This window comes from Pantherophis guttatus, chromosome 1 (genome assembly GCF_059756535.1).
Source record: "Pantherophis guttatus breed Tessera chromosome 1, ASM5975653v1, whole genome shotgun sequence".
NCBI lineage: Eukaryota > Metazoa > Chordata > Lepidosauria > Squamata > Colubridae > Pantherophis > Pantherophis guttatus.
In genome coordinates this window covers 219,099,132-219,115,823 of record NC_142063.1, presented here as the reverse complement: position 1 = coordinate 219,115,823, position 16,692 = coordinate 219,099,132, and the positions used below count along the sequence as shown (strand labels likewise).

The following is a 16,692-nucleotide window of genomic DNA, read 5'->3' as shown; positions in this document are numbered from 1 at the left end:
GCTGGAGTGCTCAGGCAAGCAAGCAGGAAGGGGGCTCGGCTCTTCCTCCCCATAGAGTCAAATCAGAGGAGGCAAAATAAGAAAGCTGGCTTACTGTAGAGCAGGATGCCCAAGATACAAATTACATAAAGCAGGTGCCTCTGCCTTCTGTTTTCCAGATTCATGCCTGTAATCACATTTCACAAATGAGCTCTATGTAGAGAGGAGCCACCTCTTGTGATGATATCATTTGCTCTAGTCTCCTTAAATGGGCAACTTCCTACAACACGTCACAACCACTGACAAAACAAATCTTGATCATTTTTTGAGTGGGCAGGGTGGTGGATGGAGTCCCATCCACTAAGAGGAGCAGCAGCAGCAGCTCCTAGTGCTGTGATACTATGAATCCTACATCATCACCAGAAGAGGGGGGAAAGGAAGAGACAGGATGGAAAACTGGGGTGGGGGTGTGAGAGAAGAGGAAGAGAAGAAGCCTGCTACAATGAAGCATCTACGAGGAAACTACATCAAAAGGCACTTTGGGCTTTGCTGAGCATTTCACAAAGCAGCGAGCAACAACTAAGCTAGAATTAAGTCACTGACAAAGTGTGAATTTGTGGCATTTGAGTTCCGTTCAGCTAAAGAGTGACATTCTTTTTTTTTTTTTTACCCTTCTCAAAAGCAAAAGAGATCAGCATTCCACCTACATTACCATTACACCCCAACATGTACTATCTAAGTCATTCCAGATACTATTTTTTACAGTTTATTTCATCTAATGTTGGTCTCTTTTAGGCCGATAATCCTAAACATGGACTTCCTGGAGCAAATGAACTGCTATAAAAATGTACAAAGAATGATCAAGAGGGAATTTGCTTCTCATAACATTGCAAGTCAGGCTGAAAATCACACGCCTCGGTGAGCCATTACATATTAAATAAAATAAAATAGTCCTGTACCCAAAGCCTATCCCTAAACAATATCTGCCTTATTTATGCCAAATATTTCCACTAGTCCTTGATTTACTGCTGCTGTGGTATCAAAATTACTTTTCACTTATCTGATCCAGTCTTGCTGCTGAATTTAGTGTTAGAAGGGTCATCAGTTGTTCTTATACTGTATTAAATATGGAAGTGAATTCACATTCCATATATTTATGTTTATCCCTCGATAATTAACATCAAATGCTAATTTGTCTGTATGAATCAACTCTCACTTTAAATACAAGGTTTAAACTTCATGTAGGTGGTATAAACTTTTAAAAATAGCAGCCTTGCAATATCAGATATCATGCAATATTTAAGTATTTAAGCAAATTTGTCCTAACTCATGAGGTAGATACAATTGTGATACTGTCACTAAAGAAGGAACCACATAAACCTGAATAAACAGACAGTCCTGATAGAAGACCGGAATCAGTCTTGGTTCAGTGGAGCTTACAAGGCCATCAGCTTCCTCCTTTGGAGAAATTGCCTAACTTGGGTCAGGAAGTCTAGATACTATGTACTGTATATATGTACAGTATGCATGTACTGTATGTATGTGTAGATATAGCTAGATATATAGAAACAGAGATTGGTATATTAATGTAGATTATATTTCCAGCTATAGCCACCATTTTAAGACAACTTGCATGTTTTTATTCTGCCATGTTAGCTGCAAATGCTGATAAAGTTCACCAATAATTAAAGCATTGATACCCTGTCTTCCTTCCTTCCTTCCTTCCTTCCTTCCTTCCTTCCTTCCTTCCTTCCCTTCCCTTCCCTTCCCTTCCCTTCCTTCCTTCCTTCCTTCCTTCCTTCCTTCCTTCCTTTATAAGACCAGAGAGGTCTTATAAAATGTTAAAACATGCTATTCCCTTGGGTTCTTCTGCTCAGGAATGCTGCAAAAAGCTTTTCTGTTCAGAAGGAAGGAAGCCAGCCAATCAATCTCAGCATTTAAGTTATTCATATTTTAAGTAAGACTCCACAAAAGGTCTTTGATTTTGTTCCTCCTGAATAAAATGCTCCTAACTGTTGGGTTGAATGTGTCAGTCCAGGGATACGTAATCCAATAATAATGCACCTGCATGCCGAGAAACTCAGAATCAGAAACAATTTTGTTGATCAGTCACCATGGACTAGATGACCTACAAGGTCCCTTACAACTCTGTTAATCCGAATCTGAATCACTAAATTGTGTCCAGCTCTTCGTGTCCCCTTGGACTATAGCATGCCAGATCCCCATCCTCCCCTGTCTCCTGGAGTCTGCCCAAATTCATGTTCATTGTGTCAATGACACTATCTAACCATCTCATCCTCTGCCCGCCCCTCATCCTTTGGCTTTCTGTCTTTCCCAACATCAGGGTCTTTTCCAATGAGTCCTCTCTTCTCATTAGGTGGCCAAAGTATTCCAGCTTCAGCTTCGGTATCTGTCCTTCCAAAGAACAATCAGGATTGATTCTCTTTAGGATTGACCGATTTGATCTCTTGCAGTTCAAGCGACTCTCAAGAGTCTTCTCCAGTCACAAACAATATGTAGATATTTCAATTAGGGATTGTTTACCCTGACTGTCTCACACACACACACCAATATGGTGAGGATAGGCAGAACAGGCGCCTTTTGGGTCCTGTCAATCAAACAGGAAGTAATAGCTTCTTCATCATACCCTTTGGTATGACAGCCTCTTTTCCCTAGGCCCCCACATTAATGACTTTCTAAAAAAGCTGGTTGCCGTGGGATAGGATGGTTGTAATATGATTTAAAAGCTCTGTTATAACTATGTTAGCTTCCCAGTCAGCTGTGTTTTATATGTGTGTGTGTGTTGTTTCTTTTTAATTGCAATCTCAGAATCATTGAAGAAACAGGCTGCCTTGAAATCCAATCCAATTGAATCCAATAAATAAATACAAAAATGCAGTGGCTAGAATTCAAAGCAAGGCAACTTATCCAGATCATGTGGCCCCACATTTTATATCAGCTTCAGTGGCTTGTACTCATTTTCATGCCTATGTCGAACTGCCAGCTTTCATCCTAACAAATTCCAGCCATCCCAGAAACTGACTAGTCTGGTCATTGACTCTTTTTTCAACATTAACAACGGGACAGCATCTTCTATTATCTTCCAGGTTTTAAAAAAAACACATCTTCCATCAGTGACAGTTTTGGGGTGAGGTGCCACTATTTCCCATCCAGCACCTGATGCCTATCTGTCTCTCTTCCTGTGCTGTCCTCATAGATCATGTGAAGATATCTCATGTATCCAATGAATCTGATAAAGATTCAGTTGATTGACAGGAAATGACATTTTGAATACAGGTAGTCCTCAATTACAACCATTCATTTAGTCATTGTTTGAAGTTACAATGGCACTGAAAAAACTGACCCTGTTTTCAGGGCTGTTATGACTGTTTTTCACACTGATGACCACTGCAGCATCCTCGAAGGATCAAAGCTCATCCGCTTGGCATCTGGCATGTATTTTTGATAGTTGCAGTGTCCTGGGGTCATGTGATCAACTTTTGTGACTTTCTAACAAGCAAAGTCAATGGGGAAGCCAGATTCACTTAACAACCGTGTTACTAACTTAACAACTGCAGAGATTCAGTTAATAACAGTGGCAAAAAAAAGGTTGTAAAATGGGACAAAAATCATTTAACAACTGTCTTGCTTAGGAATGGAAATTTTGGGTTCAATTGGAGTCATAAGTCAAGGACTGCCAGTTCTTATTTAAAGATTTGTAACGTCTTTTACTAATGGCCTGTTCACTTATAATATTTTTATATGTAGATGAACCGTATTATGTTCCATTGGTTGTATGGCTTGCCTGATCATTAATTTCCAGTCTTCTGTCTTAATTGTTTCTCTCCATGCTGTTATACGGAGATGTTAAATTATGTTGTGAACTGTATTATTTACATGGTATTCTTGGTACATATGAACTGGAATGAAAAATTATAGCACTCTATTTGTCTCTTCGTCTGGTTTAGACCATCCTCAATTTTACCATTCTGAGCTGCATTAGAGACACTCAATCTGGACAAGGAGAAGAATATTCAAACACGTGAATGTCCAGTCTCTCTTCAAAGCCTCCAGTGATGGACCACCCACAATCTTTGAAGGCAAACTGTTCCACACATTGATTATTCTCACTGTCAGGAAATTTCTCTTTAGTTCTAGGTTGCTTCTTTCCTTAGTTTGTTTCTATCCATTTTTGTCCTGCCTTCAGTTGCTTTGGGGAATAGGTTGACCCCCCTTTTCTTTGTGGCAATCCCTCAAATATTGGAACACTGCTATCCTGTCACCCGTAGTCCTTTTTTTATATTCCTTCGGGTAACCTAAGGGCAGGTGGCAATAATGGAGACATTTATCTGAGACATTTTTAGGAGGAAATAAAGGATGATAATCTTAACCTTTTAGCATGTACAGAATGGATTGTATAAAATTGCTGTTGGTAGGAAAGGTTAAGAGGAGAAGAAAACCAAAGTACCACTGAAGGATAAAGGAAGATTGGTAAGCTGCTCATGCTGCCATTGGTATAACCCAATGTTTATACATCTGAAATATTTTACATCCATTATCAAACTAATTTAGTTCCAGTACTATCCAAACGCTTTCTTATCAACACTGAAAGAGTCAGAAATCCCACAATATTCTATTAATCTGAAGCCTCCATCTTCCAGATGAATCCATGTCTATTGAAAAGTAGAGTGGTAATTTTTAGGATTCTAATGCCCCATTCAGAGCAATGTTAATAAGAATGTGGTTTCCTTAAATTGAATTTTAAGAGGCAAGATCGCCAGAACTGAGATGCATTGCCAGAGCTGGAGATCGGGCTGTTGAACAATAGCAAAAGATCTTAAAGCATTAAAAGGAAAATAGCTATTTCAGAATTGAATGAACAAAACTATTGATTGTGAGTTGTGTATACCCCAAACGTAGTGATTTGTAGTAAAGTGATAACAATTTACTTTACATAGTAAGTTTTCTTAATACTCATGAAGGAATTATTTCTCTTTTGATACATGGTCCACCTCAAAGCATCAACAATTATATGACTCTTCAGACCGGATGTTCTTTGTTCTAGGGATTTCTTGACTAGGTTTACTCATCAACATTAAATACAGCAACAATGAAGAGATATGAAATTTGATGGGACTAGAGAATATCACAAGCCCTTGCCCCTCTGTATTCCAACATGTTATTCACACTAATAAGCAATTCACTAACTCTTCAGTTTCTCAGGTGGGGATATATAGAAAGTGAAGGAGTCATGCTTTTATTCTGACTTATAAGTAAGTTGCAATTCCTTCTAGCAGGAATATTTGTCATGGCAGGTAGGGAAGTATAAGTTCTCTGCATTTCAAACACTCTTTCATGTTTAGAAATAAACCAGTCACTTTATTTGCACTCCCTGTCACATTCACATGTCTTCATACCCAAACCTGACCCATAATTCTATTTATGCTTGAACATGAACGCGAAACGAAATTAAGGAAGAAGCTTATATTTAAATAAAAAATGAAATACCCTTTTTTTAAAAAATGAGTTTCATTGAAAAACTGCATCGGAGCACAACCAACTAAGTAAAGTTCCATGTCTTAACATATAGATTTGGAAAGCTCAGATCAGAGCAATAGACAAATGCTGAATTTCATAAATCCATCACCATTTTAAAATGTATTATAATTTTAGAACAAGAAAATTTGTTTTACATGCTGCCTGGAGTCACCTATGAATGAACTGGACAAACAAACAAACAAACAAACAAACAAATAAATAATTTTTAGCATTTACTAATCAATCATTTACTCATCTCCACAGGGCAATGGGAAAAGAATCATTTTAAGACTGAAGAATCAGTGGAAGATCCAAAAATACAACTCAGACTTTTGTAAAATAGTCCTTAATATATATAAAACCAAGAGTGTTTCAGCTCCCAAACCGATATAGTACCATCAAGTTAGTATATGCAGTACAGACACAAGACTCAGAGACAGCTTCTTTCATCTCTTTTTAGTAAAAGTTTGTTTTAACAATCTTTCACAGCTCTGCTAAATAACTCAGTGAATACTCTGGGCTTCTTTTCACACTAGAGATCAGAAATGTTCTTTGCACTCCTGAGTGGCTGCACAGACATGCTTCAGTTTTATTTAAGGCTGAAGACAATCTCAGAGTTAGCTATTTCTGTTGAATCAATGACTCTTTTTCCTTCTGACTCTTTTTCTTTCCTGCACAGAGAAATGAAACATTTGTCCTAAGGGTAACTTTTATGGTCCGAATCTTATGTGCAAACAATACATAGCGCTAACCTCATATTCTTTAGGGAACCACGATACAGTGAATTGGGTGTAGGGGTCACAAATAAAGATGGGGTGAGTTTTCAAAAGAAGGATATTGAAAACTAATAGAGGGTTTCCAATTTTAAGATGGATGCACCACTCTTCTGAGCAGGGAAAATCTTCCCCAAATGTAATCTCATTCCTAGGTCCAGTTTGGAGAAAGATTAATGCAACTGGAAGCACATATGAAGAAGGGTGCCCATTAAGTTTCCTGGTGGCAAATGACTATGTTTTTACAAGCAGTCCTCGATTTACAATTACAACTGAGCCCTAACTTTTTGTTGCTAAGTGTTCTGACCCAACTCCCCAAACACCACAAACCCTCTGAAGTTAACTCAATGATTTCTTTATTAGGAGCGCCAGCAGCCCCGGCAAAACGTTTCTCTCTCACCGCAGGCTAACAAGTCCAGCCAGCCAGAAGATGAATAGTTGTCTGCCACATCTATTCATCTCTGTCCCCTGCCTTTTATCCCCAGAGCTAGGCTGGGGCTTCGCTAGCAGTGGTGGCTCTTCTGTCCCAAGGATCGGCCCACAGATTTCCACTGCTCTCCTCTCCTCTGCCTTCTGCGCATCCGTGCATCAGGCCCTGGACCCAGCTGTTCCTACTCTTCCTCATCATCCACCTCCAGACCTGGGGGTTGTTGACTCTCCATTTGAGGGCTGACAGATGGCCCAGGCTCCACTTCTGTCTCTCTCTTTGCCAGCTCCATTCCCACTTCTCCTTCAGACCTCCCAGGTTGCCCTAATGCTGACCATGACTCCTATGCCTTCTCCTCCTCTGATTCAATTGCTGGAGGGGCCGGTGGCCGAAAGGCCACAACATTAAGCAAGACAGTTTTTAAGTGCATTTTGCTCCATTTTACAACCTTTCTTGCCACAGTTGTTAAGTGAATCACTGCAGTTGTTAAATTAGTAACATGGTTGCTAAATGAATCTGGTTTCCCCATTGACTTTGCTTATCAGAAGGTCACAAACGGTGATCACATGAGCCCGGGACACTGCAACTGTCATAAATATGAGTCAGCATATGAATTTTGATCACTTGACCATGGGGACACTACAATAGTTGTAAGTGTGAAAAATGGTCATAACTCACTTTGTTCAGTGCTGTTGTAACTTCAAAAAGTCACTAAATGAACTCTTGTAAGTCGAGGACTACCTGTATTTTTTTAAGATCACAGGACTTGACTATATGACCTGTAAGAAAAATATGCTCTGTGCATCATATGCTGTATAATTTCCTGGAAGATGAAAAACACTCTTAGTCCACCTTCTGTTGAATCCTTTCTTGAAGGCTGAATTTTAGCCACAAGCCATATCCTTAAATTTGGCAACTCTGTTTTTAAGGGAATAGGAAAAAAGGCTAGTTTGGACATTTTTTATGCTCCCAAGACAGCTTGAATAGAATATATATATTGGTTAACCTTGATTTATCTGAAGGGAGGAAAAAAGAATAACTGACACTAAAGATGATATGCATTTTAGTAAAATGCATTAAGTATTCATGCTTAAACCCTGTTTATGGCAGAGAGTGAATTTTTGTACAGAGAGCAAACATATCATCAACCTGTTTCTTAAAATGGGAGAGGTGAAGAGAGGTTTTTTTTTTCCTTTCCTTTCTTTCCTTTCAAGGACATTAATAGTCAATCTCATCATCCTGATGGGAATAATGAGCTTTATATTCTCCAGTTGGCTGAAGGGCACAAGAAGCTCTCTGCCATATAGCAAGCCAAACTATTTGTCCAGCTGATACTGATGCAATCTGGCAGCAACAGTTGAAGTATTCCTGTAGTGCAGGATTTCCCAACCTAGGCAGCTTTAAGACATGTGGACTTCAACTCCCAGAATTACCCATTCTGGGAGCTGAAGTCCCCACGTCTTAAAGCTGCCTAGGTTGAGAAGTCCTTATGTAGTAGGTGTCTCAATCTTGTACAAAGATGCTCTAGATCACGGGTGTCAAACTTGCCATGTTACATTGCAATCACGTGACATTTTGTGATATTTTCCCACTTTGCGGAGCTGGGGTGGGCATGGCCTGCATGTGACACATCCAGCCTATGGGCCGCCAGTTTGACACCCCTGCTCTAGATTCAATATGGGTCTTCTGCTTACAAAGTTATGTGCTGTACCTGCAGATATTCTGATGCTATCCAGAAGATATATTTACTATGACAAAGTTGTTTCCAATAGCTCATATTGCATAGTGGAGCACTGGAACTACAGACAGATCATCAGAATTGTAGCCTATCTATCTGGCTATTCCTGGTCAAGAGATTGAACATTCCTAGATAATCTTTTCCACTGTTTGCCTGCAAGGGTTGGGTAGACAGAGCACAAAGGCACTTGAGTAAAGAAAAATGTACAGTATACTGTAGCTGGTAACTTTTAAAAAGAGAAAAACAACACGACCATTTTTAAAGAGATTTGATAAGGAATAAATCATACTTCCTCACTATCGCTCTAGTCTATTCTGTATCTTTTGCCATTTAGCAGGAAAATTCTTAAAGGAGTGATTGGCCTCCTGTATCTGCCCACCATGAAAAATATGTACTCATTCATATTCCAGGTTGTAATGTATGACTAGTAGCTTGAATCAGAGTGAAAGAGGCGTGGGAGGTTTAATCTTGCCTTAGATGTATTTATTTGGATCAAGTTTGGTATCTTATCAATGAGAAATAAGAATGTTCTGTAAAGGAAACAGTGTTGTTTATTGCAGCAGATTGAAGTAGGAAAAATGCATTCACTGGACGGAAAACAATATTGAACTGAGTAGTCCTTGGTGCTTCTGAACTTGTTTGTTTTCTTGCTGACATTTCATTACCACTGACGCTGATGATGTTACCTAATTGGGTAATGAAATGTCTGCAAGAAAACAACCAAGCTCAGGGAGCAACAAGGACTCCACAATTCAACATTGAATTATAAAATCTTCTCTTCTACAGTAGTGAAGGCCTCAATAGGAGGTGTTACATAAATTTACTCTCATGAAGTTCTCCCTCAAAATAATCTGGAAATTCTAGTCCTAAACCAACTGATGCTTTATTTTCCTATTTCAGTTTTGAATGTATTTCAGAATGGATACTGTTGTACTTAGGGCAGTATTAGCATATTCTGATGCACTGCAAACTTAGCACTACTGTGTGGAGAGGATGTGATCCCTTGATTCAAGAGAGAATCTTTTTTTGTTTTGTTTTGTTTTTCCTTTCCCCTAACTTGTTGTGCAAGTCACTCATCCCTAAGCAGCCTTTTCTTGTGATTCTGAGCAACAGTCTGTACTCCAAGACAGGATTAACATGGAAGCCAGAAGAGAGAAAGAGCTTCCATTCATTTCCAACATGACAGAGGTTGCCTATGCCTGTTTTGTCAAGATACGGGAAACCTCAGGTCATTCATCCAGGGGAATGGAATGGAATGGAATGGAATGGAATGGAATGGAATGGAATGGAATAGAATAGAATAGAATAGAATAGAATAGAATAGAATAGAATAGAATAGAATAGAATAGAATAGAATAGAATAGAATAAACACAGTTGGAAGGGACCTTGTAGGGTCATCTAGTCAAGCAGGAGAACCTATACCATTTCTGACAGATGGTTGTCCAGTCTCTTCTTGAAAGCTTCCAGTGATGAAGCACCCACAACTTCTGAAGGCAAGCTGTTCCAATGGTTGATTGTTCTCACTGTCAGAAAATTTCTTTTTATTTCTAGGTTGAACCTCTCCTTGATCAGTTTCCATCCATTCTCTGGACTTTGGGTGCTTTGGGAAATAGGTTGACCCCCCCTCCTTTCTGTGACAGCCCCGCAAATATTGGAACACTGCACCCCTCAACCTTCTGTTGACTAGGCTAGCCATGCCCAGTTCCTGCAACCGTTCTTCATATGTTTTAGCCTCCAGTCCCCTAATCATCTTTGTTGCTCTTCTGTGGACTCTTTCTAGAGTAAACATAAATGTTGTTAGCTAGGATTAAATTGGATGTGACACACATAGCTTCATAACTTAAGCGGAAGGGACAGATAAATAGAGACAAATATTCTATGAGATCTTATAAAGACCTTTGGCTATAGTTGATTGAAAAGCAGGATTTGGGAATCTAGAAAGGCGTCCCCATAAATATTCACTCTACCCTTTAGTGTGCCAATCTACTAACTATATTTTCTGTTCAGTTCTCTCACTTATGGCTTGCAAATGTTGTGTTCTCTAAAGGCTGAGCCATGCTTGAGAATTCAATATACTAGCAACCAGAGGAATGCAATACCCAATCATGGACTAAATTTACGACTGTCCTTTGAAGCTCTAGTTCTCCTGTTTCTGTTACTAATGAGCCATGGTGATGCAGTGATTAGAATGCAGTACTGCAGGCTACTTCTGTTGCCTGCCAGCTGCCTGAACTTTTACAGTTCGATTCTCACTGGTTCAAGGTTGAGTCAGCCTTCCATCCTTCCAAGGTGGGTAAAATGAGGAACCAAATTGTTGAGGGCAATATGCTGACTCTGTAAACTGTTTAAAGAGGGCTGTAAAGCACTGTGCGAAGCAGTATATATGTGCCTTTGCTAATGCAGATTTCCTTATTCTGGTTCTTTAGTTAGACATCCATGAGAAGAATCTCAGAGTTGACAAGAGTATCAAGGAGGATTTTTCACCAGTTATACCAGTGATAAAGATATTGTTCTTGTTCCTGATGCCAGAGAAAAATTATCTCTTCATGAGTTTGTGATATTGGTTTTATTTAATACTCGATTTCATCCTGCCTAGCAATCTAGTAAATTAAATGATGATGTTATGGAAAATACAAAAACAAAACTGAATAGGTACAGAATGTAACATATTGATACCTAATGAGAGTAGATTGTTCAAATCACATTATGCCAGTATTTTAAATCACTACCTTCTGGTTTGCTGTGTTTTCCAACCTGAGTAACTTCCAAATTAGTAGGCATCAATCCCAGAATTTTCAGCAATAGCCGTGCCTGCTACAGCAGTCCACACAACTGAAAGTTGTTCAGGTTGGATAACACCGGTTAGATCAGGGTTGTCAAACTAAGCACCCCATGGGCTGGATCTGGCCCATGGGGTGCTTGGATCTGGCCCGTGGGGCTGCCCTGGAAACAGCGAAGGACCAGATCATGGTGCCTCTGCCAGCGAAAATGGAGCTCGCAGCCCCCCTGAGCTCCGTTTTTGCTGCAGAGGGTTGCAGGAGGCTGTGACAGCTGAAAACGGAACTCAGGAGCCCATTTTTGCTGGGCCTGTGGCTCAGACCACCACAGGCTCCCCTGACACAAGTGACGTTGAGCTGGCCACACCTACCTTGGCCATGTCCTCCCCAGCACCCCAAGGTCAAGGTCAAACACAACTTTGATGTGGCCCTCAATGAAATTGAGTTTGACACACCTGGGTTAGACCAACGTGGTATTGTTAGATGTGTCAAAATACAGCTCCCCTATTTCTGTTCTAATTCAGCCAGTGGTTAGAGCAGTGAAGGATAACCTGAATGCTTTAGTTCAACAAGACTAAGATTTTAATCCTGTCCATTCCCATTCCCATATAGAATAGAATTGAATAACAGAGTTGGAAGAGACCTTGGCAGTCTTCAACCCCCTGCTCAGGCAGGAAGCCCTACACCATTTCAGATAAATGGTTATCCAATCTCTTTTAGAAACTTCCAGTGTTGGAGTATTCACAACTTCTAGAGACAATAACATAAATGAAAAGACATACTGGCTCTGTTGCATCCTCACATCTTCAGTTTGGTGAGAGATTGGTGAGAAGGGGCAGCTGGTGAAATCTTATTATACAAACTGATGTGTCAGCATGAAATTAACAATGAGAGCAGACTTTGAGAAGGATCTGCCTTCATTTTATCTCCATGATGGTAACTCTGTGAGGTTGGTTGAGAAGAGAGGGTGACAGAGCCAAAGTCACTCAATGAACTTTCCTGGGTGAGAAGGGATTTGAACCTCAAACTCCAACACTTTAACTATTATACTAGACTGGCTCTCTTTTGTACCCTAGATTATCTAGTTTCTCCATTTTTAAAGCTTTCAACCCATACTACGAATATTTTGAAAAGTGTATTTAAATAATGAATGTTTATGGAAAAATATAGGTGGAGCTGGATCCAATTTTCTTGTCAGTGGATTTCAACTCAGCTAAAGGAAAGGAAAGAAAGAGCTGTGTACTTTCCAACAATCCATTCTGAACAAACAGGATGATATTGTGGGGGTATCTCCTTACTCAGATCGATCAATTTATCAGACTAATACTTGTAAACTTCCAGATTAAGAGGATAGTATACTAAATCTAAGTTTTATTATACATAGGTGGAGCCTTTACATTCACAATCGTGGTGTAAGGTTTGAACAGGGGGTTGGACTAGAAGACCTCCAAGGTCCCTTCCGACTGTTATTCTGTTATGAAAGGAAAAATCAGAATCTAACTCCAACTCATACATGTGTTTTTATCTGTTTATCTGTTTATATGTATGATTCTAACCAAGTAGATCCTTTTAAATTGAGTCAGACTGTTTAGCATTGCTGGAGTAATTTGACCCAAATGCAATTAAACTTGTATCCGTGGTTAATATAATACAAGATAAATAAATAGCTAGAAAGTATTTACTGAACATCATGAAAATAGATTTAAAAAAATTTAAACAAATGTAACATTATATGGGCATTGCATTTGTAAGAGAATTTAGAAAGTGTCTGGAATCATATGCATAATCTCAAGGATCTCTCTTTCCTGAGAGATTTCACAGACCTGGATCCAGCATCTGGCAGTGACTCTCCTCACAAATATGGTCCCACACCAGCAGGATGTCAGCTTGCCACAATGCTCACAGGCAGTTTCTCTTAATGTACTGAATTTCATGCAAGTAGCTGAAAATTTTAACCAAATGTAACATTCTATCGGCATGCATTTTAGGGGGAACTTTCTATGGGTAGCTATAAACTGAAAAAATTAAGTCCACCAAGATGCTTTTAGTCAAGGAATGAAAAAAAACCCCACCACAATTTGGGCCCAAATTCTTTACATTACCAAACAGTGATTGATTATTCCAGTGGCTAAAGTATGTAGTGATGCAACAGTATTCTACGAATTAAATCATACAAATGTAGTGGGGAACAGTTCAAGAAACATTTTCAGATGTTTAAGCTTTATTACTTCTGTGAGTGTACTTATTATCTGTCACTGCACTGTGCATATAAAGACCTCAGTCTAATATATAGAATATGAAAATATTTGTCTTCCTAAATTCTCTTTACTTTACAAAACGGGGGGGAAAAAACAAAATTCTAAGCTAAAGCAAACTGCAAGAACTGTTCCCTCCCCCACAGGACAGAAATAAAACTAATAAATTGTAAAATCAAGAACAACTTGAGACAAAAAAATTACTATTCTTATATGTCCAAATCTACTAAAATAAAAGAAAAAGAAAAAAAGGATGGAAACATATATTTTAGTTCAAGCTCCATAAGGATGGCTGAACAAAATAATTATCACAGAATAAAAAGTAATTAAACTCAATAGGAAAACATTTCCCCATATTTTGTATAAATATTAAAAAGAAGAATGCACAAAAATAATTATAACTGTGACCAATAACCAATGCTGTGAAAATGTATTTGCATGCATATAAGGAACAAATTCTTCCCTCCAAATTTCAGAGAGCGCATTAAATCCTCCAGGGTCTAAGTGGTTTGTCCATTCTGCTGACAGATGTCACATCATGAGTGAAAGACTTGAAGAAAAAATGTTGTGCATTCATAACCTTCTATCATTTTTTGTTTTTGTTTTACTAAACAAAAATTAACAGAAATGCTTAGAATGTCCCTTTTCCAAACGATCCCCAATTTCCAACTACATAGTGCTGAGGACGTTCAACAGGAGGTAAGTCGCACCATGTTTCATGAAACATGGATTGATGCAAGTTGTTTTCCATGCGGAACTGATCTCTACTGCCATGTAAAAATGCATAGAACTGTACCCCAATTCTGCTAGTTCCTGCTACATTTAAATGTCAGTAAATCTTAACGTTAAATTTAACACTTTTAGAAAAGGAGTAACTGTGAACTACGGATTCTTCCAATCAGAAAAAAAAACAATTATTCAAGTCAGCCTAAATGTCTTCTTTAGAGAAGCTGTCGGAAAGACAAGTATTTGCATTCATGAAGAATAAAGGCAGATGCAAAAACCTTATTCCCTATGATGCTATGAGCTGCACAGGGTATAGGACAGTATCCAACCAATGTGGATTTTCTACAGGTGTTCCTCATTCTCCCTTTTACATACCCTGAAAATCTGCTCTAGCATGTTCACTGTTGCAGGACAGATGTCAAAGGCACATAAGAGGGAGATGCACTTTTATACAACAGCAGTGTCATTTATATGTGGTCTTCCGGGTGCGCTTCAAGGTGTTGGTTATCACCTTCAAAGCACTCCATGGCATAGGGCCTAGCTATCTTCGAGACCGCCTGCTGCTACCGACGACCTCCCATCGACCTGTGCGCTCCCACAGAGAGGGCCTCCTCAGGGTGCCATCAGCCAGACAGTGTAGGCTGGTGACCCCCAGGGGGAGGGCCTTCTCTGAGGGGGCACCTACCCTCTGGAATCAGCTCCCTCCAGAGATAAGGAGAATCCAGGACCTCAGTGCCTTCCGCCGTGCCCTTAAAACCCATTTTTTCAAGCAAGCCGGGCTGGCTTAAGATGAAATTTTTAATTGTTTTTAAATGTTTTAAACGTTTTAATTGGTAATGAGTTTTAATTGGGCCAAATTTATATATCTTTTTTTAATAACAATATATTGTTTTTTAATATTTGTCCTGCATGTTTTTAATTTTGGCTGTACACCGCCCTGAGTCCTCAGGGAGAAGGGCGGTATAGAAATTCAATAATAAATAAATAAATAAATAAATAAATAAATAAATAAATAAATAAATAAATAAATAAATAAATAAATAAATAAATAAATATGAAACTCAGTGCAGTGGCAGATTTATAATTGTGTCTGAATTTAACGGAACCGTTTTGCCTACCATCCGAATTTGTTGATTTAACACATCTGGAAGGCATTGGGATTTGAGAGAATTGCTTTAGGAGACCATATTGTCAGAGTACACATTGCAGATTGTTATATATGAAAAGGACACTGAAGAGAGAAGGACTAAGCCACCCAGAGGGATTATTCTCTCCTTCTCCCTATGGCCATTATCATGTCCTGTCCTATAGGAAGGAAGGATCCCTGAAGATAGAGGCAGGAAGGCAAAGGGCAAGTATCACAGAAGTTTCTTCAGCTAGTTTCTTCTCTCTAGATCTCATGTTAGAATCATTACCACCAGCTGGCCTCTAGGACGCACCATAGAAATTTTGTTTGTCAATATTTGTTTGGGGGGGGGTTGCAAATGTTTACTCTATGTTACATTCAGCTGCTTTAGATTATCATTCTGAAAAATAAAATATATAATAACAATAATGAAAATGAAAGGTTATATCATAATCCAGCTGTGGTGGTTCCTGTGGTTATAGGCATACTATGTGTCATACTGGACAGCACTTAGGAAATCTGTGCACTGACAAAATTTCTATCTGTCAATTGCAAAAGGAAACATTGCTTGGATCTACATATATACCATGCCAATACATTAAAACAAAATTCAACCTAAACATCTTACTGGCTGTGCAACCAACTGTAATGTCTTGATATTCCTGAATTAAATTGTATATTCAGGAGGACTGATTTAATTAAATAAAAATTTCAATCGAGCAGGTATCCTTTTGTTCAAAATGTGGATGAAAAGGAGGATGTTTTTTATTACATTTCCAACATTTGCTAGATAATAAAAAGTGGAAAATTATTTTAAGACATATCGTTCTATTTTTCACCATTTTCCAAGGAAAGACCATAACCATTGAGATCATGTAAATAAAAGAAGTAAAATAAAATCATATTCTTTCTTGAAACTCTTAGCCTAAGTAAATTATTTCCAAGTTGCCTAATGGGACAGGAAAGATACTTAAGAGTCAGACTAACTTTTTAAATTGCAACTTGGTGCTTTGGGTGTAAAATCTGGTTTATAGGTGTCAGGTGAACCCTCCATTCCAGCTACCATTAAAAGTCAAGTAACATACAAAGGTTGCCTATTAGATGCAAATGCAATCCTCTGATAGATGCTTATTGGATTTAACTCAAGGAAGTAAAAGCCTCCCCCCAAAAATTGGGCTTTTTTCCAAAGCAAAGACCTATATTGTACTCTAGATCCAACAGTTTAAAAGTTGCACAAAATAATACAGGATTGTATACAATAATATAGAATACTGCCTGGATCTGTTCAAAAAAGTTTGACTAAGGTACCAGTGGTCATCTGGAGATTCTTAATATCATATTTATTCTTCCTC

At 38.7% G+C, this 16,692-nt stretch overlaps 1 protein-coding gene across 2 annotated transcripts in view; it reads right to left on the bottom strand.

Moving 5' to 3' along the window:
* DLGAP2 (DLG associated protein 2) overlaps positions 1-16,692 on the bottom strand; it is a 459,052-nt gene that overhangs the window by 325,873 nt on the left and 116,487 nt on the right. The gene's annotated exons all lie outside the window — the stretch shown is intronic.